Here is a 26,364-nt window from a genome sequence, read left to right as displayed (position 1 = left end):
CCAAACATTTATGTATTTTTGGGATCCCATATATTTGAGGTATCCTGGGACACGGAACAGAGAGATAATTAAATAAGTCAATTGTTATATCATCATTCAGCTGTAAATCATATATTATCATATTAACCTCTGAAATACATTTTCTAACTTCATCATAACTTATTTCTTTAAAAGTCGTGACATCATTCAATATAGTTTTAAAATGTTCTATATATCTTTCCCTATCCATTATCACTACTGCACCTCCTTTATCTGCTTGCTTAATTATTTCTCTGTCATCTTTTTCTAACATTCTTAATGCTTCATACTCATCAAAAGATAACTTATATAATTTATTTCTGTTCCCTTTAGAATAAATGGTTCTTAATTCTTTCTCAACAACATCTGAAAAGGAAGTTAAAATTGGACAAATTAGAGGTGTAAATGTACTTAATTTTTTACATACTGATGTTTGTGAATTCACATCTTTAAAAATTAACTTCAGGCTTACACTTCTAACAAACAATTTCATATCTGTAATCACCTGCACTATATTATCAGTGGCATTAGGTATGAATTTCAGTCCTTTGCTCAAAAGTTCTAACTGAGAGGCAGTTAATGCTACTGCTGAAAGGTTAACAGTACCTTTTATTATTTGTAGCAGCGTCGAACCACCTTGTTGTGAAGCACAGGGCTGTTGCTCTTCCTCTTCGCCCCTGCTGTTGTTTGTTGTATTTGCCAGTGTTGCAACCGACCCCTCGGCGATGGCTTCTGTTGCACTATTATCTTCTCAGGTAGCTTTAGCTGAAAAGGTGAAAAAGGAATTATTTTACCTTGTGTAGCTTTATCCTTATTTCCTGACGAACATTGAAAGATAAAATGTTCCCTCACCTTAGGGCGTACCGCACTATCAGCACAACCATTCCTTTGATTCTCTAAAGGGATTTCCTCCCCATTCGTAAGTTTGAAGTTGTCTCTACTCGTTGATCGGGTATTGTAGATGGTTGAATTTGCATATGCTTTTTCTGATTGGACAGTGGTTCCTCGACTGGCTGTACTGCCCCAAAAGTATCTAATTGATCTAAATGATTTTTAACTTTTTCTTTTGAGTTAATAATACCACTCTTAGAAAACCAGTTCTGATTTTCATTTCTCGGTCACGAGAAGATATGCCCATTTCTAAAATCATTAATGTCTCGTTGTAGTTTATGCTTCTTTTTAGACTCATGATTAAACCACACCATCCATGGGTAAATCTTCAATATACCACACCATGTCGTCGGTTATTGCTTAAATAAAGACTGTGCATCGTGTCACAAAATAATAAATAGTAATAGCAGATAAAGTAGTGGTATAATCATAAAGATCTAACAAAAACTGTTTAGAATCCTTTAAGATAAATATGTTCCTATCAAGGACTGGTCATAGAAATTTCTCAATATACAATGAGAAGGATTCTGTAACCCAACCCTGGCCAGCTACAATAGGTCTCATTGGGGGGTAAATTTCATTCTTATGGACCTTAGGCAAACCTTGACTTGAGGGAATTAACGGATTATTTACTTTAAAGAAACAGTGTAACTCACATGTAATAACTTTACTCTTATAACTGTCTTCTAACACACAGTTTATCCTTTGTATCATAGTGTGAACACAAATCATATCAATAGTAGAGTAGTACTGCCCATCACTCAACATTAACTTCATAGATGCAAAATAATATGCCCTATCCATTATAACAATTGTTCCATCTTTATCTGCTGGCCTGATCACAATCCTATTATCATTTTGTCATCTCTTTAGTGCAGATCTTTGTCTCATATTAAGATTATTCCATCTGGTTTTCCTATTACATGTCATGTTATTCTTACATCATGTAATTTATATAGGTCATTCTCAACTAACCAACTAAAATCATCAATCAGGGGGTGAGAATTAGGAACATATACACTAGGTTTTCTGAATGAGTGACCATCATTACTGGAAGTTTCACCAAATTCTAATTTCAGCAAAACATTTCTATTAAAAAGCTTTAAATCAAGAATTGTGTCAATCAGTTCACTTCTACATGTAGGAATGAAAGAAAGTCCTTTTTCCAATACTTCAGTCTCATCTTGATTCAAAAAACATTTAGAAATATTCCATATTAATGTCTCCCTGTCCTGTCTACATCCTTTTCAATGTTTGACCCGAATTCTCTTCTGTTGGTAACTTTCGTTTTTTTCATCTCCTGCTCATAGACTGAGTCCTGCCATCCCCTGTGACCACCATTGATGGGCAAAGGGAACAAAGGTGTGGTATTACTCTGATTCTTATTTAATACTGGGGAGCCACATTTGAAGTCTTGCGCCTCATATCTGTACCTAATGACAAATGTTGTGAAAGTGCAGGCAACTATTAACACTAACACTATTATTGTTAGAGGTAGACTGAATAGCTTCAGAACCATTAGTAACAACATTTGTTAAACCCCCATTTGCATTGAGGGACTTGTTTTGAACTATTCACATTAATAACTTGTTTAGAGCATCCATCTAGGCCATTATCTAAAGCCTCACTGGAAACAGTAACACTTCTAAAACCATTTCCTTTATGTACCAGCTCAACTCTGGGCCATGTGAATACATGCCCATTTCTAAAGTCATTAGAGCCTCTCTCAATCTTATGTCTCTTTTGCTGCAATAGTCTTTTCTCATATACAGTGACTCCATCTAAAAGTCCCTCCATGGTCCTTTCAACCAGCTGTACCGGAAAACGGTCACATATAGAACGCTGTTGCTGTTTCATATCTTCCCTTAACTTGGTCTCCTCTGGCTCAAAAACTTCATTTAGTAAAGCCATATAACTAAGGCTTACCTCAATACTGAGTTTCTGCCATTCGGGTAAGAAGTTCTGGGTATTGTGTTCTATACATGGGCATTTTTAGAATTTGCAGCCCTCTCCGTATACTCCTATGCTTTATACAAACCTCAGAGTGTTGCTTTTGGGTCTGCAAGTATTTAAGTCTCATAAAATCAGATTCCAAATGCTCCATTCAGAAGGGTAATGCTTCCATTTTCACTGTGTCATCATCTTGCATCATATTACTGGAAGTGGCCTCATAAAACATCAACTGATTCATCTCACTCATCACGTAGTTCAGAAACCTTTCTGAGCTGCTCTTAGGTTGTACTAATTTCATGAATTTTGTAATCATACTTTGACTTAGGAATGGGGTCCATTCCAGTCATGGTATTAGAAACCCAAAAGACATGGGGAAACTAAAAAGTAAGGAAGGGATGCTTCATCTCTGACCTTATGTTCTTCAAAATTAGGCAGGTCAGTTATTGTAACTACAGGGTCAATAAAGTTTTAAACTTTGATAGTGGCTGCAGTCAGTCTTATGTCTTTATCAGTGACAGATGAATATGGCTTGGAAGATGAACATTCTAAACAGAAGCAAACACTTTTTCAACGCTAATAGTCAAATATACTTTAAAACACAGTGTAAGAGAATGATACTGACAAAAACCAAAGGCTCTTATGCAAAAGACAAACTGGCATTCTTGCCACATACTGTCATAAAAATAGGAAATCCATTTAGTTTCAAGTCAGTAGAGACACAGTACCACATTGGATGTATATTTGTATAGTGCACACTGTGTCCCCATAAAATGTTACCCCATGAACTAAAATACTATAAAAATAAAATAATGCAGCATATCATCCTTCCATTGGAATAATTTTTATTACAACAGGTTAGAAAATTACAATTTAGAGAGATGCATTGACATTAGTGCTAAGAAGAGAGGATACGGTAAAAAAAAAAAAAACGTTTATTTTTGGTGTGTTTGTCAGTTCCCTCTGAATGTGTCCTCTTAGTCTGCTTGTGTGGAATAGAAAAAGGTTTCAGTTGCACATTGTGCACTATATAAATGGTATGACTTTTTTTTTAAATGTGGCACATGTTCAGTGCCCTCTCATTTTCTGCAAGCACTATCCCTGGAAGTCATTCTGCCATTTGTCCTTTGTTAATATTTATAGAGTTTGCAGAAGTTACTTTTTTAACAGGCAAGTTCTTGGTGTCCATTTTAAGCCACCACCATTGTAAAATTCAGTATCCATTCATTAGCTGTGATGAACGAATGCTGAATTGTTCAATGTTTGTGGCTTAAAACAAATACATTTTGTAGTAAATTGTCAGTCATTTGTTTACATTTGCAAGGAACATGTTTGTGCTGTAAATGGGACTAAATTTACAGTGGTTCTAGATGGTACCTAACATAGTCCCTGAACTGAATATAGTATTTGCTAGTCTCATTTCTTCATTCAGTTTTATTAAAATTGTAATGTTGTAGTGCCACTGGCAATGCTTACCAAGCAATGGTACTCTACATAAGGGCTACAGCAGTTTGCTGATCTGCTGCTTTGTGTATATACAAGAAATGCTTCAAATGCTCCCTTACACCCCTCCCCCAAAATATGCACTAGCTTACAGGGCCATGATCCCCATGATTAATAAAACATGCTGGAAAAATGGATTTTTTACTCAGCAAGCCCCCATCTCTGTGGGACACTCCAGCTGCAGATCTAGCAGCTGGATATGCTATCATCCTTCAGACAAAACCTGGATAATTGGATGGGTATTCATAAATTCACCCCAAGCTTGACTGCTTTAGTCCTCCTAAAGAGATGAGATACAGTTTAAGGGTGAGAATTGGTGAGGTGTAATGTTCACAAAACATAGTTGCCTTGAATTTTCCTAACATTCTTATGACTCCTATGACAGAGTGAAGCAACAGATCATAGACATACTGTGTATTTCTGAAGGACAGTGACAGCCTCGATTCATAAGACTTGCATGTATGAAGAAGAGTTTCTCACCTGAGAAAGGGGTTGTAGCAGTACAGCTGCTTACTAGTCACAGAATAAAAAGACCCCCTCCCTAGATCGATACTGTAAATTGATATATTGTTCAACATTATGTGCATGACCATCAGCTTTCTGCTCCATCCCGTCATCTTTAGAAAGCATTTATTTCAACAACACAAATCTTAGATTCTTGTCATTCTACTGTACATACAAACCACAGTGGCCAACCAACACAGTAGTAAGACAGAAACCTTACCTCATCCACAGTGACAGAAATGTCCCAGTTCATGCATTTGAAACAGGAAGAAAGAGTAACAGATCATATGCATCCTGATTTGCAAGCAATGTTTGGTCTAAGATACTTTTGTAGGCTCAGCACATGCCTTCTGGCAAAATCCCAGAAGTCTTTTACTCAGCTAGCAAATTACCTAGTTCTTCCCCTCTTCATATCAGATCAGAGTTCTGTCCTAAAGATAACCATTTGAAATGCTGGAACATAGTCTCAGAACTGGAATATCAAAACAGAATGGCCAAAAATGTGAACTTAGATACAGTACATCTGAGCTTGCTCAGTCTTAGAACATTCCTTTTTCTCCATGGTATAGGTATATGAGGGGGGATTGCCCCTGCAAACACTATCCGGAAATCAAACTGATTCTCCGGTAGTCCGGAAAGCACTGTACAAACTCCGGTATTCTGTTTCAAAAAGGAAACAGACTATTGGAGTTTGTAAATCAGCCAAAAGCAGGCAGCAAGAACGGAAAGAGAGGGCGTTCCTCGCCAAGTGATGTCATCGTGACATCACAAAATGGGTGGAATGTGGGTGGGAGAGGGGTAGGATGGGTGGGGTTACTGGTGATGCAAGGGGTGTGGCTTTACTCCGGTTTTAGCCACAATGAAAGGTGGCAACCCTATCAGTAGGGCAGAATCTAGCCTCTCCTCCTAAAAGAGTGCAGACCACAAACCTTCTTAATGAAAAATAACTGGTCTGTAGCCCAAGTGCTTTAACCAGAACTAATACACTTTTAGAATAACAGACACTGAGCCTTCAATCAGCAACTCCCAACTTAGAAGGATGTAAGCTACCTGTCCTGCCACAACAGTGCAGACCACAAACCTTCTTAATATAAAACAACTGGTATGGAGACCAAGTGCTTAAACCAAAAGGCTTAGAGTAACAGTTACAATTTAATCAGGCTACTACCGAGCAGTAATAAATGGAGCAGAATAAATACAATTGAGTACATTTAAAAAGAGGCAAAAGCAAAATAAAGTGCAATGTGCAAGGAGAGAGGAAGAAGGAGCAAATGAAAAATCCAAGGTTAAGAACCTAAGTGGGTTGGCCTTCTCAAATGTTCTCTCTGTATTAAGTAGAGTGAACACCAGACTGGGAGGGGTGTCCCAGATCAAATTTACAGTAGGGGCGGGCAAATGCAAAGTCATCAACTATAACACCACCACTACAAGAATAGGGTGGTGGAGGGGGTAAACAGTTTCAGGACAAATGAGAAACAGAAAACATGCCAGAAAATAAATAAAATAATTAAATCAGGCAAAATTAAGACAATGCAGAACTCTGAAAGGTTAAAATGCCAAGAAATATACTTATCAATCAGTGGTATATTTCCAGATTGTTTGAGAGTCACGCTGCAGCCAGAACACCAGGAGTGTCCAACAGTGTATGCAGGAATTTACAAATTTAACCAGGAAGGCCAGCGAAGGCCCGGGAAGAAAAGCTCCACAACTTACACAAAGTTTACAAAACATTTTTCACAGGCAAAGTTTTACATAGTACAACAAGATTATAGGATAACAGTTATGTAACATTTGCAATTAAATTGAAAAGGAAAATCAAAGTAGCAGTAGCGAGAAAACAATATAAAAATCTAGCAATTACATATTTTGAGATAGTTGCAATCTTCTAAGCTAACAAATCTCGTGGACAAGCTGAAAGATTCTGAACCACAAAATCAGTAACCAAAAAAAAACACCTTCAGCTGATTGCACCACAGTGGCAATAAAGGATACCCAAAGTAATGTTCCAATCCACAATTTATTCACAAACACAGATCACTGATTTAGCATTTTTATTTCCAACCGCTTTATTGGTACTGTGGTGCAGGCAGCTGAAAGTGGTTTTTTTTGGTTAATAGTTGCAATCTTTGTCATGTTATTACTTAGGAGTAATCATAGATAGGATAAGCCTTTTCAGAAGGAGATTAGTTGAGTAAAGGCTCCTGGAAATAGTAGAAGTGTGAGATAGGTGGGTAATTTAGATGTCAGGGAGAAGTGGGACAGTTACAGAGTTTGGAGTTAAGAAGGAAAGATTTAAGTTCTTTTTTAAAGTGATTTTTTTATCAGTAATTGCTCATAAGTTAGGGGGTAGTTTGTTCCAAAGCTTGGCTATGCATGATGAATAGAGTGACTAGCCAGCTATGTTGTTAACTTTGGTAGCTGTTAACAGAGCCTTGTGAGTTCAGCATAGGGAATGTGTGGTCTTATAAGGTTGTACTAGATTTTGAAGAGCAGGGCCTTTTTCTGGTTGATGGATAATAGTATTGAGAGTGACAAGTTGGTTATAGGTAAGTAGGCTGGGTAGTTCAAGCTAATTTAAGTGTTTGAGTGCTAAGCAATGGTGTTCCCCATAGCTGAGCCCTGTGAGAAATTTTGCAATCTTATGGTAGCACCTCTCCAGTTTAGTAAGGTCACCCTTTTTTAGGTTAGTAAAAATGGATGTGACATAGAGGAGAGTGGAGATTAGATGCATGGTTGCAAGGGTAGCCTTGGTACTATTTTTTAGGTAGTGTTTGTGCATGTAAAAACTACTGAGTTTTTTATCAACATTTTGATGGTGTGGGATAGATGTAGGTCAAATTTAACTGAGCAGTCAATAACGACACCTAAGGGTTTAGTATGACGTACAGGAGAGATGATGGTGAGGTTAGCATATGATATAGGAAAAGGAGGTGGAGGGTTGGGGGGTTTACCTAATAAGAAGAGCATAAGTTTAGTTTCGCTTGGATTTAGAATGATTTGTGAGTCAGTTAACCATTTTTCAACTGTTGAGAAAGCTTCTTGGGTTATTGACTGTTAGTGTTGTACAGAGGATGAGGCGCATATTAAGGTAGAGTTGTCTGCGTATTACTGCGGCAGTATGGAGTTTGTCAATGACGAGAGTAAATAGGAGTGGTCCAAGGATAGATCCCTGTGAGGCACCCAGATTTACTGGAAGTAAAGGGGATAGATTATTTTGCTGAAGTACAGCTTGTTTACGTCCTGTAAGATATGCTTTGATCCAGTTGATAGTGGAGCGACTAAGGTAAAATTCTGATAGAGAGTTTAGGAGTTTGACGTGAGAGACTGCATCAAATGCCTTTGACAGGTCTAGAAAAGTAGAAGAGACAATAAGACCACTATTCCTATAACAGTTGACTGTATCAGAGAAGGATAAAAGGGCAGTGGAGGTACTGTGATGGGGAAAAATCCATGCTATGACTTGGACAGGAGGTTGTTATTGAGAAGGTGAGATATGAATTGGGAATGGCTGCATCTTTCGAGGATTTTAGAGAGAGAGGACAGGATGGCAAAGGGTCTGAAGTTAGAAAGTTCTGTTGTGTTTCCTCATTTATGTAGGGGAATGATATGGGCTATCTTCCATATGTCTAGGATTCTTTGCTCAGTTATGGATCTATTTACTAGAATGCAAACAGGGTGTGCAATGGCTTCAGCTGCTAATCTGAGGAATTCTGCGGGAAGTTTGTCAGCTGCAAGAGTGGTGGGTTTAAGTTTAAGTAGCTTTTTATAACATTAACTGGAATTGGGTGAAAGGAGAATGTGTTGTTTTGAGGGTCAGTTTAGGAGTATCTATGAGACTGTTTGTAATATCTTTTGTGAGATATAGTATAGATTCAGTAAAATACTCATTAAAATGGCTCTCAAAAGAGCATGAGTTATCAGGTGTAGTAGGGGATGGGGTACTGATACTGCCAGGGTGGAAGATTTTATTGATAGTGGCCCAAAACTGTTTGAGGTTATTTTGCTCTTGAATTTGTGTGTTATGGTAGAAATGTATTTTGTCAAGTTTAATTTTCTTCTTGGCTAAGTTTCTAAGCTGTTGGTAGGCTTATTTTGTTATGTGGGATTTATCTTTTTGCCAAGTGTGCCATGCTTTGTCTGTCTGCTTCAGAAGAGATTTAGTATCTGTGGATAGCCAAACTACATAGTTTGATTTAGCTCTAATATCCCGCATTGGTGCTAGTTCATCTAGTATGTTTAGAAAAGCGGAACTGAAGTAGTCTGTGGCATTGATGAGTGGGAGATGTTTTAGTGGTTGCCACTCGCAGGCATTTAGAGCTGATATGAGAGTTTGGGGTCAAAAGTCTTTTTACATCTAATAGTGATGTATCTGGTATGCTTTTCTTGGTGAGTTTTTCTTCTAAGGAATAAGGTAATAAGATGGTCACTTAGGATGTCTGGGAGACAGCCTGCTTACAGTGAGGGATTTGGTTGATTGGTGATTATCCAATCAAGGATGGATTCCCTTTTCGTATGCTTATATATTCTTGTGGGTGAATGGATAAAATGAGAGAAGCCATGAAGGCTGATATGAATAGTTGGGCAAGGAATGCTGCAGGAGATCCAGTCGATATTGGGGTCCCCTAAAATAATAGTTTTTTGTGGTAGAGTTTGGAAGGCCCAGTAGAGAATGTGTTCTAGTGTCGATGAGTTGTCTCCAGGGGATATGTAGATATCAAGTAAGTTAAGATGTTTGCATGTTAAGCTCTAGTTTACTTAGTATAATTTCAGCTTTTCCAAAGTTGGATGTGGTAGGGTTTATATTTATAAGATGGAGATGATCTTTGTAGAAAATGGCTATGCCTCCTCCATTTTTGTTCTGTCTATCTACTCTATGTATGTTATAGCCAGGGGGTGTGATCTCCTCACTGTTAATGTCAGTTTTAAGCCAGGTTTCTGTAAGTAGGAGAACAATGGGCTAGAGTGACATGAAGTTCATGGGATTTGTTTAGGATGCTTCTAATACTCAGATTTAAGAAAAGTAGATCAGATTTTTTTGCAGGGCAGGTTGGAAATATTGAGTTGGTTTGGATGTGGGTATGGGTGGGCTGAGTTTATAGTAGGGACAGGGTTAGTATGTATATCTTCATAAAGTGGTAGACTTTTGGTTATATCAGCTATGATCTTAAGAAGTCTTTTTATAAGGTTCCAAAAAAACTCAAACTGACACCCAGCAAATAAACTTTAAACCACGACAAAGTCAGGTACCACAGAAAAGGAACTCAGTACAGCCTTGCAATTCAAAAATTGAGCTGGTTTAATAGTAGTTTAAAAAGCTGTTTATAAGGTTGTTATACCTTCAGGAGATTGTTGTGTGGTTGGGTTGAGATAGAATGGTATGGTAGCGGTGATCTATGTTAGAGACATTTGTTAATGTTGTGGAAATCATATGGAGGTAAGATGTTAAGAAAGAGTAGGTGGTGGTAGTCTTAAATGGCCAGGGTGACAGAGAAATGCTTCATGATATGATAAGAGGCTAGTGATGAAGATTAGGAGAATGCTGGGTATAGTAAGATATCCTAACAATTCGTCTGCTTTGGCTATGTAAATGCTGCTAGATAAGAGCAGGTATTAAAGTAAGATAGGAGGAGTGGGTGGGGTCAGTTAAGTGGATGGGGAATAGACTAAGTAGTTTGGAGGTGCGGTTTATAGATTGACAGATAACAGTGATTGGTAGAAGGTATGAAGTGGTGTGTGCAGTAATGTATACATGTAATTGATGTGGGCATGAGTGGGAATGGGGTAGGGTAGGGGAGCAAATTGGAGCCTGAGTGTAGTGAGGGCAGAATGGAGTGAGATGAACTCTGGATTCTAAGCTCCATCAGCAGAAAAACAATCAATCAGTGACTAGGAACACTGGACTCTTTGAGTCCTGCAAGGTAAGTAGCTAACCAGTGCTGCCAAAAAGAGCAGGCTACAGAAGACAATATTCATCACAGCATTGCTGGTCAGGTGTTATCAGCTTAGGTATAGCACAGTATTCGAACCCTTTACAATTAAAACAGTAATGACTTATAGTCAGCATAAGACAAAAACACTATGAGTGGGCTTATTCTAGTCTAATGCACCTATAGATAGCCAACTGATACGGGAATTGTATAGAGGGGCCTAAAACAGAGAGGGTACTAATGGCATTCTGGTGATGTGCTGCATTTATTAAGAAGACAGTTGTTTACTATAGCATATAGAAGGCACATACAATGAACTTATAGTGGCAGTAAGTATAATAGATGCCCATGGATAGCTTTTGCCATAGGTTGCTCACTTCTTTTCAGGCTTTCAGGGGTTGCAGGCTTTATAGATAGTGTGTGGGATGGTTGCTTGCCATCTAAGAAGAGGGAGAGATAAGAGATTAGGTTGGTATGGTAAAAGCAGGAATAACTACATTCATATGGTAGTATAGAAAACTATGGAGAGAATATAGTAGGAATACCAACAGAGTAAATAGTGTATGTAACAGGAAATCTTGTCTGGTGCTTTCACTGTTATTTTTATAATCCTGAAGGCCCTGGCATTTATGCAACAATCTATTTTTCTTCTGCTGATTCTTCTATCTGTACTTCACCTTGTCTATAAGAACAACAAACAATTCACTCTTAATTTGTTTCTCTGTAGTCCCTCTGTTTTTCTTTAACTATTACACTATGTCTTGCAACATTTTATATTTATATCATATGTGACAAAAATACATTTAATGTATGTTTATTCATTTTATTAAATGCACCATATCCCAAGTTACAGCATTTTATTCTGCTTGCAAGCTTAAATAATGAACTTTTGTTTTTAATCAATAAACACTTGTTGAGAAGTACTGGCTGGTGCTATTTACTGTTTTTAGCAGTACATTCCCTTCTACATCATTCCCCCATCTCTATCCACAAAATAACTATAGATTTTCTAACACTATGCATCAGTTCTGTAGCTGACATTATGCCTTTGTGTAATACAACTTGTTTTTAAATTAACCTACTTTCATTATAATAGATCCAATGAAGTCATCACTTAAATTGTTAATTTCAAATTTCTTGAAAGAAGATCCTATTTTTTTCTTCAAACTTCACCAAGACGGACTTAAAACTGTTTTTCAGAAATCACTCAAACACTTTATTATTATCTTCTACGTGAAGGATAATTTACACATTCTAAGGAAAAGTAATATTTAAGCCTGCCTTCAGGAACTTGTTTTCTAATCAAAGTGTTAGTGTTTGACATTTTTTATTTATTATTTTAACTGTAAAGACAGTCTTGTCAAATTTCTTTTGTATCTAAAATAATATACCTTATTTGCCATGGAAATTGCAGCTATATTTAAAAATGATTGTAGTGTTCACAACCCCTTTGTTTCAGCAGCTCTTATGCCAAGTGTCCTGCAGTCATGTTGCCTGCTCCAATTAGTTTCATAGATTGCTAGCTCTGAAATCCATTCTGTGTTTGATTTCCCAAAATATCCACTGCTGATTTCTTCATTCACTGCAACTTCTGACTACATTTCCTGTAATATCACAGACTTCTCCTCAGTCTCTTTATGTTCCACTCTGTTTAGCAAAAAAAAAATATTTTGAGTCTTCTCTATTAAAAATTATTCACCAAACCCTCATAGAATCCTTAGCAGCCAACATCTTGGAGCTCTCGCCAGCTACATCTCCTAATTTATTCTAATGTTTCATTGGAAAGATGCCCAAGCTCAAAACGTAAAGTGGTAACTGTTTATTCAATTCTATTACACACAAAACAATAGCAAGGAATAATTAAAAACTTTGTACACACACATGCACACTATGGCTTTACTTCCAATTTCAATCATGCAATCACTTCAACAAATGAATCACAAAATTATGAAATTGAAATAAAATATCAACAAAACAGCATCCACTAATTTTCCTAACATTATCCCACTAAATAAAAACAGTAATATTTCTTCTTCACTAGCATTTTGATTCCACCTCTTCATAAAGTTATATTATCTTATTTATATCCCATATCAAATTGAACTTTAATTCTTTACACCATCCTTCCAATGTTTTCTTTACAGTCCACATCACAATTATCAATTTTCTTTCTTCTGTTAAAGGTACTATTTCAGAACTGACAACAAAAAATTCATTTCTTTCTCAGCTTCATAATATTGACGCTTCTTCCATTTTATCATCAAAACTCAAAACTACATAATAGGACAAAAAATATTATTTATTGTAAGGCTATTCACAAACACATGCTGCAATGTTTTGAGATAGTTTTTTCTTGAAGTTCATGTACACCTACTTTATACCCTCCTAACCTTATCAAATTGTGATTAAAAATGGGGAATCTCCACAGTGTGCCTTGCTAAATTATCCTTATCCAATACGAATACCATCTTGTGTCTCTTCTGAAAACAAGACAAATGCCTACTGGGAGTTGTTGTTTGTCTTTCGGCTTTTCCCGGTTAGGGGTCGCCACAGCAGAACTCCAGTCCACTAATGATTGGCAGTAGACTTTCACAAATGCCAAGGTGCCAGCTTGACATTCAACCTTCAACAAAGGCATGCCCATTTACACATGTCTTTCAAACACCCACCCAACCGCGGGGAGGAAATGCAGACTCCACACAGAAGGCACTCCCCACACTCCAGCCGAGAATCGAACAGAAGAACCTCTTGCTGTGAGGCAACAATGTTACCACTGCACCACCACGAATGTAAATGCCTACTGGGAGTAATCCAGTCAAAAAACAAACAGATTTACAGACTGTTAAACTATATGTAAGAAGCACAGCTGAGACAGCCACATAGCAGTTTGCAGTTCTGGCAGCCTAGAAAGAAAGATATATAGCAGTTTTCTTCCTATTCAAACATATTAGAGGACAAGCTCCAGATAGTTACAGTCAAATGTAGTCATGTATACATTAAGAGGTACATAGACAATGTGTGATAGCTATAATTCAGAAATAAACTCCATCACAAATCTATTTTTCAAACAATTTAGGCGTTCACTGTCACAATGAAATGGAGAAAACAGTTTAGTTTTCCTTTCTTATATACAAGTTTAGTGAAATATTTTTCACTGGAGTACAAAAGGAACCATCAAGCAGTTAGAAAAGATCAGGAAGAAAGACTTTAAAAGGCAATTTACAAAGGAACAAGCATGCAACAAAGTCCAGATTTTTGCTTGAAAGCTTTTGCATATGTATTGTTATACCCTAAATAGACTTTAGAGAATTTTTCTCAGGTTGGCAAGCAATGCTGGAGATGTGATGGGAAAGAAAAAGAGGTAACTGGGAGTACATGTTTTGAGAGTGTAATGAACTGGCAGATTTGAAACACTCACTATAGAGTACTTTGTCAGAAATGTTGGAAGAGTAAATGGTTGTAACTAAGGAAATTATTCTTTTGAGCTGGAACACAGGGGGGGATTCAGTAATCCTCCGTGTAGGATGAACAAAGTCCTACTCGGAGACTGCCGTCTAAGAGTTAGACGTCAGCGCGTCATGCATATGCATGAGGGCATGCTGACTCAACTCCCAGGCTAACATGGAGCATGTAGGAGTGCAGGGGGCATGTCAGACTGCCAAGCAGTCCAAATATCCACACCCCTGCAAGTGCCTAACTCTGCAAATGTCCGCTCAAATGTGTATACCCCCAACACTACACTCCCCCACATTAAAAAGCCCCATACAAATGAAATAAAAAGTAAAACAATTTTTTTTTATTATTCACCATATAGCTGCCCGTATTTGTGCGTGTGTGCGCGGGTGTGCCCATTGCTTAGCTACAGTTAGCAATTTCCACATCAAAGAGCATAATAAGAAATGTTTATGCAAATTAAGCCACATAGCAATAGCGTAGTGGTACAGCCTTTGCACAAAGAGAAGGCATTCCCGGTTCTAGTCCCACCACTCCCCTTTCTATTTTATGTTTTAAATTAGTATATAAAATAATTCCTGACATATATGAATGAAATCTTAGTAAAAAGCATTGAAATGGCCAATGTATTAGTAAACAAAATGTGTGTGTATATATATATATATATATATATATATATATATATATATATATATATATATATATAAAAATATAAGAAGGTGAGCAGCATTAAAGATATTGACATATAATTGCCCATAGCTAATTAGCGTTGTACCCAGTGCAATATAGTTGCCCATAGCTAAGCAGCGCTTTACCTAGCACAATATAGTTGCCCATAGCTAAGGAGTGCTTTACATAACGCAATAGGTTTGTGCGGAGCTGCGCACTGTGCTAACCAGCGCACCGTAGGGCTATGTCGGGCAACGTGGAGCAACGTAGAGCAAACTTGAGAAAAGTCGCCTAAACACAGCCACACCCCCTAGCCTGTAGTAAAATAAAAAGCAATGACAAGGCTCAAACCCGGGACACTGTGCACTATAATCAAAGTACTGAACCACTAAGCCATGACAGCTTAGCAAAGCATGCACTGTTAACATACATATACTTATAAATGAAAGTTTAACCATTGCTAAGCAGGTTTGCTGTTAGCTGAGAATTTTCAAAAATGGCCAATCGCAAATAAGTGCGGTAAATGAGGCATATTTAAGCTCCATAGGTGGGTATACACACCATAACTGGTTGTAGCTCCCATCTGCAGTCAGAATGGCCGGTGCTGAAGAGGGTACTCGCTTTTGAGCGCAATGGTGGGATATCGAGGAGTCAAAATACATGGTTTGGCTCCTTGTTCACCATCATGAGTCAAGACTCCTGCAGGGCCAGTTCCAAGGGACAGAGTACAAAGCGGAGGCTGGGAACTGGTTAGCTCATGATCTCACCAGTTCCACAGGCATCCCTCGGACTTGTGATCAGGTCCGTCACCACTATGCAGACCTGAAGAGACAGAAGCAGGACCAACTGAACCGATGGATACAGGAGGCCCGTGACATGCAAGATGCCCCACTACTGAGTAGGTAGCCATGGAATGAAGTATGTAAGAAATGCTATTGTAGTCCATATAATGGATAGGTATGTCTCAATATCCCTTCATTTATTTCACAGCTGCAGGTGTCTGTGCTGTGAATCGGCAAGCTTATGCAGGTAGGCTGCTAAGGCTTTGCCACCAGGCAGGTTAGTAATTATTCTGCATGTATTATTATATAAAATAAGTGAGAGAGCATGAAAAAGAGTGTTGTAACCCATTAATAAAGGTATAATAAGTCTTGAATAAAGTCTCTGCATGTATTGTAATATAAAGTAAGTGAGAGAGTGTGAAAAAGTGTTGTAACCCATTAACAAAGATATAATAAGTCTGGAATAAAAATATTCTGCATGCACCAAAATATGAAATGAATGAGAGAGCCACTACAAAAGTGTGTAATGTAATTAATAAAGGTATAATTCCTGGACTGTGTCCGTGTCACTTTCTTTGATATGTTGTTGTACCCTTGCATTATGGAAATAGTACAGTTGTATTAAATGCTGTCAATCCACACTTGTGTAGGTCCATATAAAGTGGATGAAGGGAATGCCACTAGCTCTTAAGCATATATACAGTCCTCAACTGTTGGTTCATGGCTAGCATGTACAGGTTAATCTGGCACATGAGTAGCTTCTGATTGTGTTCCCCACAAATGTCAGTGTGCTGCTAGAAATGTAGGGGTCTGTGTAAATGTAGCTGATAATGTCACCTGAAGACAGCCAGATATGTAGATATATGAATATAAATGACATATATAAATACGCAGCAGTAACATCTGCATCTTGAACAGTTTGTATGTTAGATACAGGTCAGGTATATAAACAACTATCAAAACCCATTTCACAATTTAATGGACACTGCCTAGTGTTATACATGTAGGGGATATATACCTGCAGTCAGTAGGAATGTAGAGTAAAGTCCTAAGTATATATAAGTTGTTAATGGAGTGATCTTTTTACACCCTACTTTATGGTCATAAATAATGCCATTCCACACCTAAATGGCTATGTGTAATCTGAAAAACTTTGTTGGGACATATGTCCTATTGGTTCATAAATATCTGCATGTTCTTTAATGCATGTGCCCTGTTCACATACCACAATCTTGGTGGCCTGTTGCCACGAATCAACCCTGCATGCTGTTGGAATGTCCACTGTTGTTCTAAATATGCATGTGTTATGCTTGCTGTTCAACTGTTGGAATTCTTGTGTGTTGAGTTAATGGGAATACTACTGCATGCTGTTACAACTAATTTGGAATGCTGTTGTCTGTTACTAACCCATATTGTCATTAAATCCTGCTAAACATAGAATGTATGGGAAGGCCGGTCCCAGTGGACCCTCCTCTCCCACCTCAGCTGGCGATGGCACCTGGCACCAGCATGTCAGGTGCCCAGCCCAGGACCTCCTCCTCCGGTGGCCCTGTGCCACCTTCAGGTGGAAGCGCTGCAGGGGATGGAGCTCATCCCCCCCACCGTGCAAGCGTGGCCAGAGGAGGGCCACCTATCACCCTCTGAAAAGTCCGGGCTGTGGTGCGTAGGGAGATCAAGCGTTCAGTCGCTGATCCTCTATGCCAGCTCAAGGCAAGAGTGGCGTGACTCATGGGTGAGCCTGCCCCTCCTACGCAGCCCCCAGCGCAGCCACCCTTCGGGCTGTGAAGGTGCAGTGGTGACTGCCCACGGGTGGGGATGTCAGTTCCACTGTTGCCATCTGTGGGCTCATGGGCTTGCGATTTCCAAACACCCTTCCCCGTCAATGGTGTTCACCCACCCCATGTGTCATATTCCACTCCTGTATGCGTCTTGTTTGTCTTGTCTGTTTACCTCCCCAACCTATCTCCCCAAATATACCAACTTCCCCTACCCCACATACCACTCTCACCTGATAAATAAAAAAAGGGGCAATCTGCTCCCACAAAAGAATTACACCCCATACATAGCTGCCCATTTTGCACACATGTCCACTGGACACATAAACTGAAATTGTAATTGGCAGTACAACATACTTTGTTGTCCTCACCCCTCTCTCTAAGGGTGGAAGGTTTCAAAATTCCATCCAAATTATTAGTATATGCACAGCTGTTGCTGTTAAAAAAATGGGCAGCTATGGACCTTCCCTACACCCGTCCTGCACATCCTGAGCTGTTTTCCCTACTGTCTTTTCCTCTTTGTGCCCCTTTTTCACCACTTTCCTATCTCCCCATTTTCTTTTCTTTCAAAGAAATTAGTGCAGGGGTTAGCGGGAGTAAGCACTTTTAAGCAGTAGTTGGTGGGCTTGCGTGAGTGTCGTCGCGCAAACCCGCTTACAACTGCTTAAAGGTGCCTTAGTCACTCTGCATATGAGGGGCCTTGTTCTGCTCAGCAGCAAAATAAAACACCAGTCTCGAACCCCAGACCTTGGATACACTAGACTGCATGAAGTACCACTAGGCCACAGTAGATATACAGCAAGATGTTGCTGAAATATATATATCATGCATCAGAATGTGTGAATATAAAGGAAAGGTAGGAATGCCATAACACAAAACCTGTTCTGTGGAACTATACCAGCAGTTGTTGTGGAATTGCATTACATGACTGTGATAACAGAACCAGACATTCTAGCAGTAAATACTGTTACAGCAGCACTTCACAACCACCACACAGTATCATAGCAGGACAATCCCCACACAAATGTACAAAATACTAGTGTGTTCAAGGTACAGCAAGGATGTGGGAAAGCATACTCAGTACTGGAATTGTCCAGTTTCATGAGCATCCTGTGATAATGTCAACAAAATAAAAAGCACAAACACTGCAGAAGTGAATACATTAATATCCACAGTATAGATGTATCCAAACAGTTCATGTGCCAAATGGAAACATCTCAATAACTACATATGTATGGCAGCTAATTGTAGATGTTGTAAAGAAACTCCATACTCCCATGTATCTTTTGTTAACATTTCTAGGGGTGAGTACAATTCTACACTGTCAACTGTGTACTGGGAGAGGCAACATTCAGGTCTGAGTACAACATACAAATAACTGTCTATACCCTAAGCAACATTTAGAAGAAGTATAGCAACCTTCCGACTTACACTATGGTGTCCACAGCAAACAAGCATGGGCCCCACTTTGGAAAGCTGAAAGGCCTATGCCTACCTGACCTAGCAATTTATAGCATTGGGTTGCTATGACAGTGAGTACTGCAATTACCACACAGCAGGCTGCATGCAATTACCAAATGGTTGCCACCAATTGGTGCAGAGGCCATCACATGCACATGTGCAGATGCCTCTAAAAGCAGGCTGTACTTGCTGTCCACACATGCAACCATTTCATTGCAGCCATGGAGAGAGAGAGAGAGAGAGAGAGAGAGAGAGAGAGAGAAAGCAAGCAAGCAAGAAAGTCAGAAAGCAAGAAAGAGAGACACAGACAGACAAACACAGGCAACAACAACAGCAACAGCCACAGCAACAGCAAAAAAATCAAACAAAAATATATAAAAATAAATTGTATTACTACACACATGGAACTTAATAATACAAACCCATACAAAGTAAAGATATGTAACTGATATGTATTTACTAGCATGTAGTAGATGTTTTTGAAGAGTACTCTACATACTTTGAATCATCCATATGTGGCAGCGGTATGTATCTATGCACAGATGCCCTGCATAACTACTGCCATGGAGAAATCAGTGTGTAGGTGTGTGCAGTGGGATATGACTGTGATATATGTAGTTCAGCATTAAATGTCAAACATCTGATCCATGTTATCTCTGTTCTGTACAGTAGTATGTACAATGGTTGTTTGGGGGAGTAGTGCATACAGTTATATAAACAAGGATGTGACAGGGTAACAAATGCATGATAGTCATAGTAATGTGTAGCTTAGCATTGGCAACAGCTGTACCAGGCTAGTATGCTAATCTAGCATTTGCAGCTATATATACACCCTCTGATATTACTGTGTGCTCACATGTGACACCTGTTCATGTTGCAGCAAGGCCCAACAGGTCAGCTGTGAGGTCCATGGACTTTCAACAGTGTGGACCTTGTGTGTGTGTATGGCACACACATACGGAGAGATCTGTGTGTGTCAGATATATTAGCATCTGTACATGTGCATAGAGCAAGAGACATACTGCAACTGTTTGTGAAGGATGGACATATATATGTTGTTGAAAGTTGTTATGTGCATACTTCTATGTAGGTTGTAGTGTGTGACAAACAAGACAGCATACAGTGCTGGTATATGACATGTGGTGGTTAAACGCTGTGGGTATGAATTGTCAGGTTTGCAGTGTTGCAGCCAATGAGGCCTGCTAAAGCTACATGTGCTAAGAACACCTTCAATGCATTCCGCACAACACTGTGCAATATTAGTACATAACAGTATACCTCACAACCTTCACATAGTTGATATTCCCACCATGAAAGGTGGACCGTATATGTGCCTATATGGTTATCTATATGTACACCAATGTATGTTCATATTTATGTGTTTATATATATATATATATATATATATATATATATATATATATATATATAGAGAGAGAGAGAGAGACAGGGTCATATTTACTGCGACAGATGGCTGGTGACAAAGCCATGGACTCAAGCTCAATGTTGAAACTGCATTGGCATCCCTTCTGGAAAAAACTCCGTACTCATGAACTACCACATAGGTGGTAGTCTATTTAACACCAAAAGTGTGATAAGAGACCATGGGACACAGGTGGACTGTAGTCTCCCCTTCGATAATCACAGTGACACACTAGTCATGTAATCTGTCTACCTGCCACACCTCATCACAAAAGGTGTGTCATCCAGGGAAAGTGTCCCCCTCAACTCATCACAAATAAAGCCCATTATAAAGTATAATGCCCCATGTGGTATGCCCCTCACAAGACATCCACAGCAACTGGTAACGAGAAAAACATACCTCACAAAGAGTAATACCACCCTCAAACAGATGCCCTATGCAGACTATCTCACAAACCCACAACTACACTGTGTCGCATACTGCCTACCCAGAGGTGACCTCTGCCTAACATACTAAGCTATGTAAAAACCAGAGCTGTTGGACATGCTGCATGTAAACAGATCACAGTCTCTACATGCTACACACTCTAGGGACCAAAACCTTCTGACCACATTAAACAGCACATGCTGGAGGGATAGATTCCCATCTCAGAGACATCCCATACTCCATAACAAACCAACTATCCATAGCAAACAAAGCTCATAATTAGCAGTCGTCATAAATATTCATGAAGATTGTATGGGAGATAGTGAATACACCCAGGTAATCACCTCTGTGTCTCTGCTTGACAGGGCCACATGAAATGCAATGATCTGTGTGTCAAAGGCCAGGGTAGCGTATGGCTAGGCTTCTATAGGCCCTAGGGCCAATAGCCTCTTACCTACCTATGAAGTGATACACACCCACATGTACTTGTTGCAATAATTGCTATGTGAGTTTGACTGAGTGTGATGGTGAATGTGTTTGTGAATGTGTCAGAGTTTGGTTTATGTGTGATAGCTTAGTGGGAAACTGTTTCTGTCATGGTATTATGTGTCCTAGATGTGATCCCAGCAAAAGATGTGTATACAATTGCTAGGCTGAAAAAGCAGTATGCCATACATTCTGACATAGTCCCTTTTTGTCGACTGGGGTACTCATTGTAGGCCAAAGCAGTACATGCATGCTTATTGAGTGTTACTGCTGGCGAATCCAACCCCTGTATGAACTGTAGTACTACCTGAGGCTGCATGCCTAAACAGCACAGTATGGTGTACGTCCACATAGATTGGAACCACTGTTCTGTGTGTTCCCTGTAGTCCTCACAGATTACATACCTCAGGCATATGGTCTCATAACTACTGACACACAGTACTGTAAGGTACACAGGTAAAGGTCACCTGTGTTGCCATACCTATGTGTCTGATATGTATGTCTGATGTGTGTATGTGTGTGTATGCCTGTACTATGGCCTCGGTCATATGTGTGTTACAGGATATAGGTGCATATCTAGCAACATGTATAGTGTAGTACAGCAGTATGCCATGTATATTCACGAATGTGCACATATGTTAGGCAGGGGTCTGCCATCAACGACTAGTGTGGTATACCACTGATACTGTCACTGGACTTTACAATCATTGCAATGGATTACACTTTTCATGATGCATTAGCATGATATATACCTCCTGTGTCTAGGTTGTGCATTGTGTCACATACAGTGTGCCATGTACTGTTGTATAGTATTACATACTGTTGTAAGCTTGTTGCTGTTCAAAACATGGTTTGATATATAGAGTGTACCAGGCACTTTCAGGCAGTTGTGGGTTGAGTTCTGACATGTGGTTTTGAAAGTGTGTATCTTCTGACAGCCAAAAGGTTGCTATATATGGCAGTTAATTGATATCTGTACATAAGAAATATACGTGTGCCTCATGACTTGCTCACACATATTGTTTCATTGTCTTCCAGGGCTATGTCCCACCATCGTAATCCTGCCTATAGCACGGCGGAGGAAGAGGTCATAATATCCAGCCTGGTGCAGCAGTATGCCCTGCTGTTCTCTAGAACCAGCCAGGACCAGCATGAGTGGACTGCACTTTGGCAAGAGCTTGTCCATTGGGTAAATGACATAGGCATGCATAACCGGACATATGAGCAGGTATGGCATCACTGCAGTGATTTAATTAGACATGTCCGGCAGCATGCGTCTGATATCCGCAGACAGCAGCTTGCCACAGGTGGGGGGGTAGCCATCCACCCCCCCCCCTCACCAGAGTGGAGGAGCTGCTCCTGAGCCAAGTGGCTACTTGCCAACAACAACCCCAACAACTAACGTGTGTCATCATGGAGGCCGGAGTCACCCAGCAAGCTGACATGGAGCGTGCAGGTAACATGGCATAGGTGTAGACTACTGTTACCTCAATTGCTAGAGCATGCTTATGTGAGATGTGTACTGTGTAGTTAGATGATATGGTGCCTAGTGTTGTGCAATGGTAATAATTAGGAATACAATCTGTATGCCTGTGACTGTCAACTGTTGTACTACTGTATGATTGCAAACACACAGTAGCAATGCAACAGTTGTTGCCACTGACAAAGTGTCTCATATCCTTGTAGGTCCCTCTGGTGTGACAGCAAGGCAGCTGACCCATGCTGGTGAGTGTGTTCTACCTTTAATACTGCTAATTGAATGTGCATATCATAGGTGAGGTGTAGGCCATGTACACGTAACACACATACTCATAATGCATGCTGTGCATGTTTGCTGTGAGACTATGCATATCCCAGTAATGTGGGTAGCTGCCTATAACACATACAATACAAAGATCATTCCACACAATTGTGGCAACACTGATGTGGACATTGGATAGGCAGAGTCAATACACATGCGCACAACATACACAGCAATGTCATACGCAGTACACATTAATATGCTACACATGGCGTATTCAGACGCCCGCTGTAAGGTCACACAACAGTATCCCACACTTCATCCACACAGCACACATAATATACCTGAGGGGTAGATGCCTCACATGTGTCTGTGTGACACACTTCGACACATTACACATTCATGGTAGGCAATGCCCCCTATTGTGCACCTTACAAACCCATGTAACAACTGTCTGTGAAATGGTGAATGTAGCCATAGTACTGCATTTCCAGTACAGCATGGTACGTGCCAGTGTGGCACACATTAGTAGCCTTGTGTGACCACATCATGCTGCATGATGATGGCTCATGGTAGTACACCCCATCCAGTTACAGTGACCACAGTACTACACATAGCATTACTTGCTATGCACCTCAGTGTTGTGTGTGCAAACATAGGCACCAATACACAATATGCATAGCAATCACCATTTGTACAAAGTGACACATATATGTCATGTAATGCTAATGAGTGTATAGGTCACATGACACACACTGTGTCTGTGTGATGTTTAATGTTGCAGTTGTGTTGTAGCATGCCATGTCATGTCTGGCACTGGCATGTCCAAAATATGCCCTACACTCACCATAACCACTGTACAATGGACATGTTGAGCAATGGTATTCCATCAGGTTAACATGCACCACTCATCCTGTGTGTATACATAGCATGCATGTGCTAATCTTGTGTCGACAATTATCTGCTGAAGACACAGATGCTCTAATCAGAAATGGATATCTATGTGACACACAGATACACATCCAGCCATGGTATGTATACCTGTGAGAGATGGTGCACAGAACATTGCAGAGCTTATAATACTTGCACAGCACTGTCGTGTCCATGTACACAGTGCGTTCCATGATGAGGCCAATTACTGAACAACAACCCACATGCATCAAAGACATGTATAGTGTTAATGGCAAGGGCTATCAACACCCGCACTGCATGCTGTTGTGAAGCACTCGTCCTGCATGCTGACACGTGTGATATAACTGTTTGCCTTGTGATACTGTACCCCACCCTCACCCACTATTGAGTATGTCCTGGATTGCTGGTGGTGGTGGTGTGTGTGTGTGTGTGTGTGTGTGTGTGTGTGTGTGTGTGTGAGTGTGTTTTAGTGAAGAGTGCATTTATGTGCATGTGTGCAAGTGTACAAGTGTTCATGTGTGCATGTTTGCAAGTGTTCATGTGTGCATGTGTTCGTGTGTTCATGTGTGCATGTGTTCATGTGTGCATGTGTGCATGTGTGCCGACATCATGTACAGGTCGTAAAGTGTGTTTCCTGTCTCCCTCTCACAGGTGGTGACCTTGGGCTGGCTCACTGCAGCAGGGAAACTGATGTCGCCAAGCAAAACAGTGATACTGATGATAGGTGTGCTGAGGTACAGGCATGTTTTCCAGGGTCTGTCATTGGGCCACCAATTGACAATACACAGCTGTCCACACCATCCATGCATACAGTCATACTGCCAATACATCCATCACCAATGCCCATAGCTGAGGGACAGCATACAGTTGGCATTGGCCAGAACAGTGTGGTATCCATGGCACATGTATCCCAACACAGCAGCCATACCCAGATGTTTGGAAGGGTACCACATAGGCAGATGTCCAGGGGTTCTTGTAGGAGCACTGCTGCTCATCATGCCACTGGCAGACGTACCACAGGTCTGACAATGTCACTCATGTTCCAGGCTGTCATGGAGACACAGGCACATATGGAACGGTACACCAGACAGGGACTAAGGGCACAGAGGGCACATAACACTGCCGTCATTGACAGTATCCATGACCTAGCAGGTGCCATCCATCATTACTCCGAGGTCACTGATAGACATTGGGGAGAGACATTAGATATCCTCCGCAATGTCATATCCATGTGTCAGGACAGTGCGGGGTGGTTGAGTCGTTGACGTGGACATATGTCAGCAACATCAGCAGCTGGCAGTTGCCACGGACGTCCCTCAAGCCACAGCCATTCCCGTAGTGCCAGTACCAGCCCCAGCAATGTTGGGGGAGGGCTGTCCATAGAACGTCCTAGAAGACCATGTGCACGTGGCTCTGGACAGTTCCAGCAGGGACCTGTGTCCAGTGTACATCCATCCACCTCTGGGGATAGTACCTAGTCTGGCTTAGTACCTGATAATGTCAGCAGCACCCCTGCCAGGCACAGGTACCATATCTGTGGCCAGAGATGGTGATCTGTGAAGCCTCGCAGGTACAGTCTGTGGCTGTCCCACTAATACCCATATATGGCAGCCACATAGTGGAACTGTGTGCATGCAGACACGCACACATACTCCAGACACCTAGGGCTAACACATACCCACACACATTACATCAACATTGGCCCATTCCCGTATTCTTGCCCCTCACACACACACACACACACACACACACACACACACACACACACACACACACACATGTCGATTGGATGGCTCACTGTAGGCCTCTGGCAAACCAACAACACACCCTGTGCATATGATGAGACCTGTGCCACCTCCTGTCATCTGTAACCTCGATGCAGGAACAGGCTACCATGGTGCTGATGCACAGGGTGTCTTTATAGCAGTAAAGCAATGTTAGCATGTTGTCAGCAGTACAGTGTAATGATATGCTTGAAGGTGTAGCTGAGCAGGCATGATGCATTAATGCTATGATTGTCATTATAGTGTTGTTTACACCAGTGATGGTTCCAACTGTGTATTGTTCGGCCACGTGCCACTTGGCGGATGTGTGCAGTATTGGCAGCATATGTTAGAGAGTGGACAGTATGTGTGAGATGTGTGTAGCACAGATTTGCAGGTGTACAGTTGTGAACATGGCGGAGGTGCACTGTCTGCATGTACGTGCATAGTGGACACATGGCCAGGGTGACATGCTCTGTATTACACAGTAACACTCTATAGTTTCTATTGGTGGCCAGTATGCATTGTACTACACACATTTCGGAACCTGACTACACGTGTGTATGACATGGCTTGACACTGTGCTGTGGGTGATACTGTTACTATCTGTCATTGTTTTGCATTCTGGTAGTATATATCACTTCCACAGCCTGACCATAACCAATCGTTAGATGATGTCT

This window comes from Protopterus annectens, chromosome 5.part0 (genome assembly GCF_019279795.1).
Source record: "Protopterus annectens isolate FY-2018-M chromosome 5.part0, PAN1.0, whole genome shotgun sequence".
Taxonomy (NCBI): Eukaryota; Metazoa; Chordata; order Ceratodontiformes; family Protopteridae; genus Protopterus; species Protopterus annectens.
The sequence above is the reverse complement of the archived record's forward strand: the minus strand, read 5'-3'. Positions refer to the sequence as shown.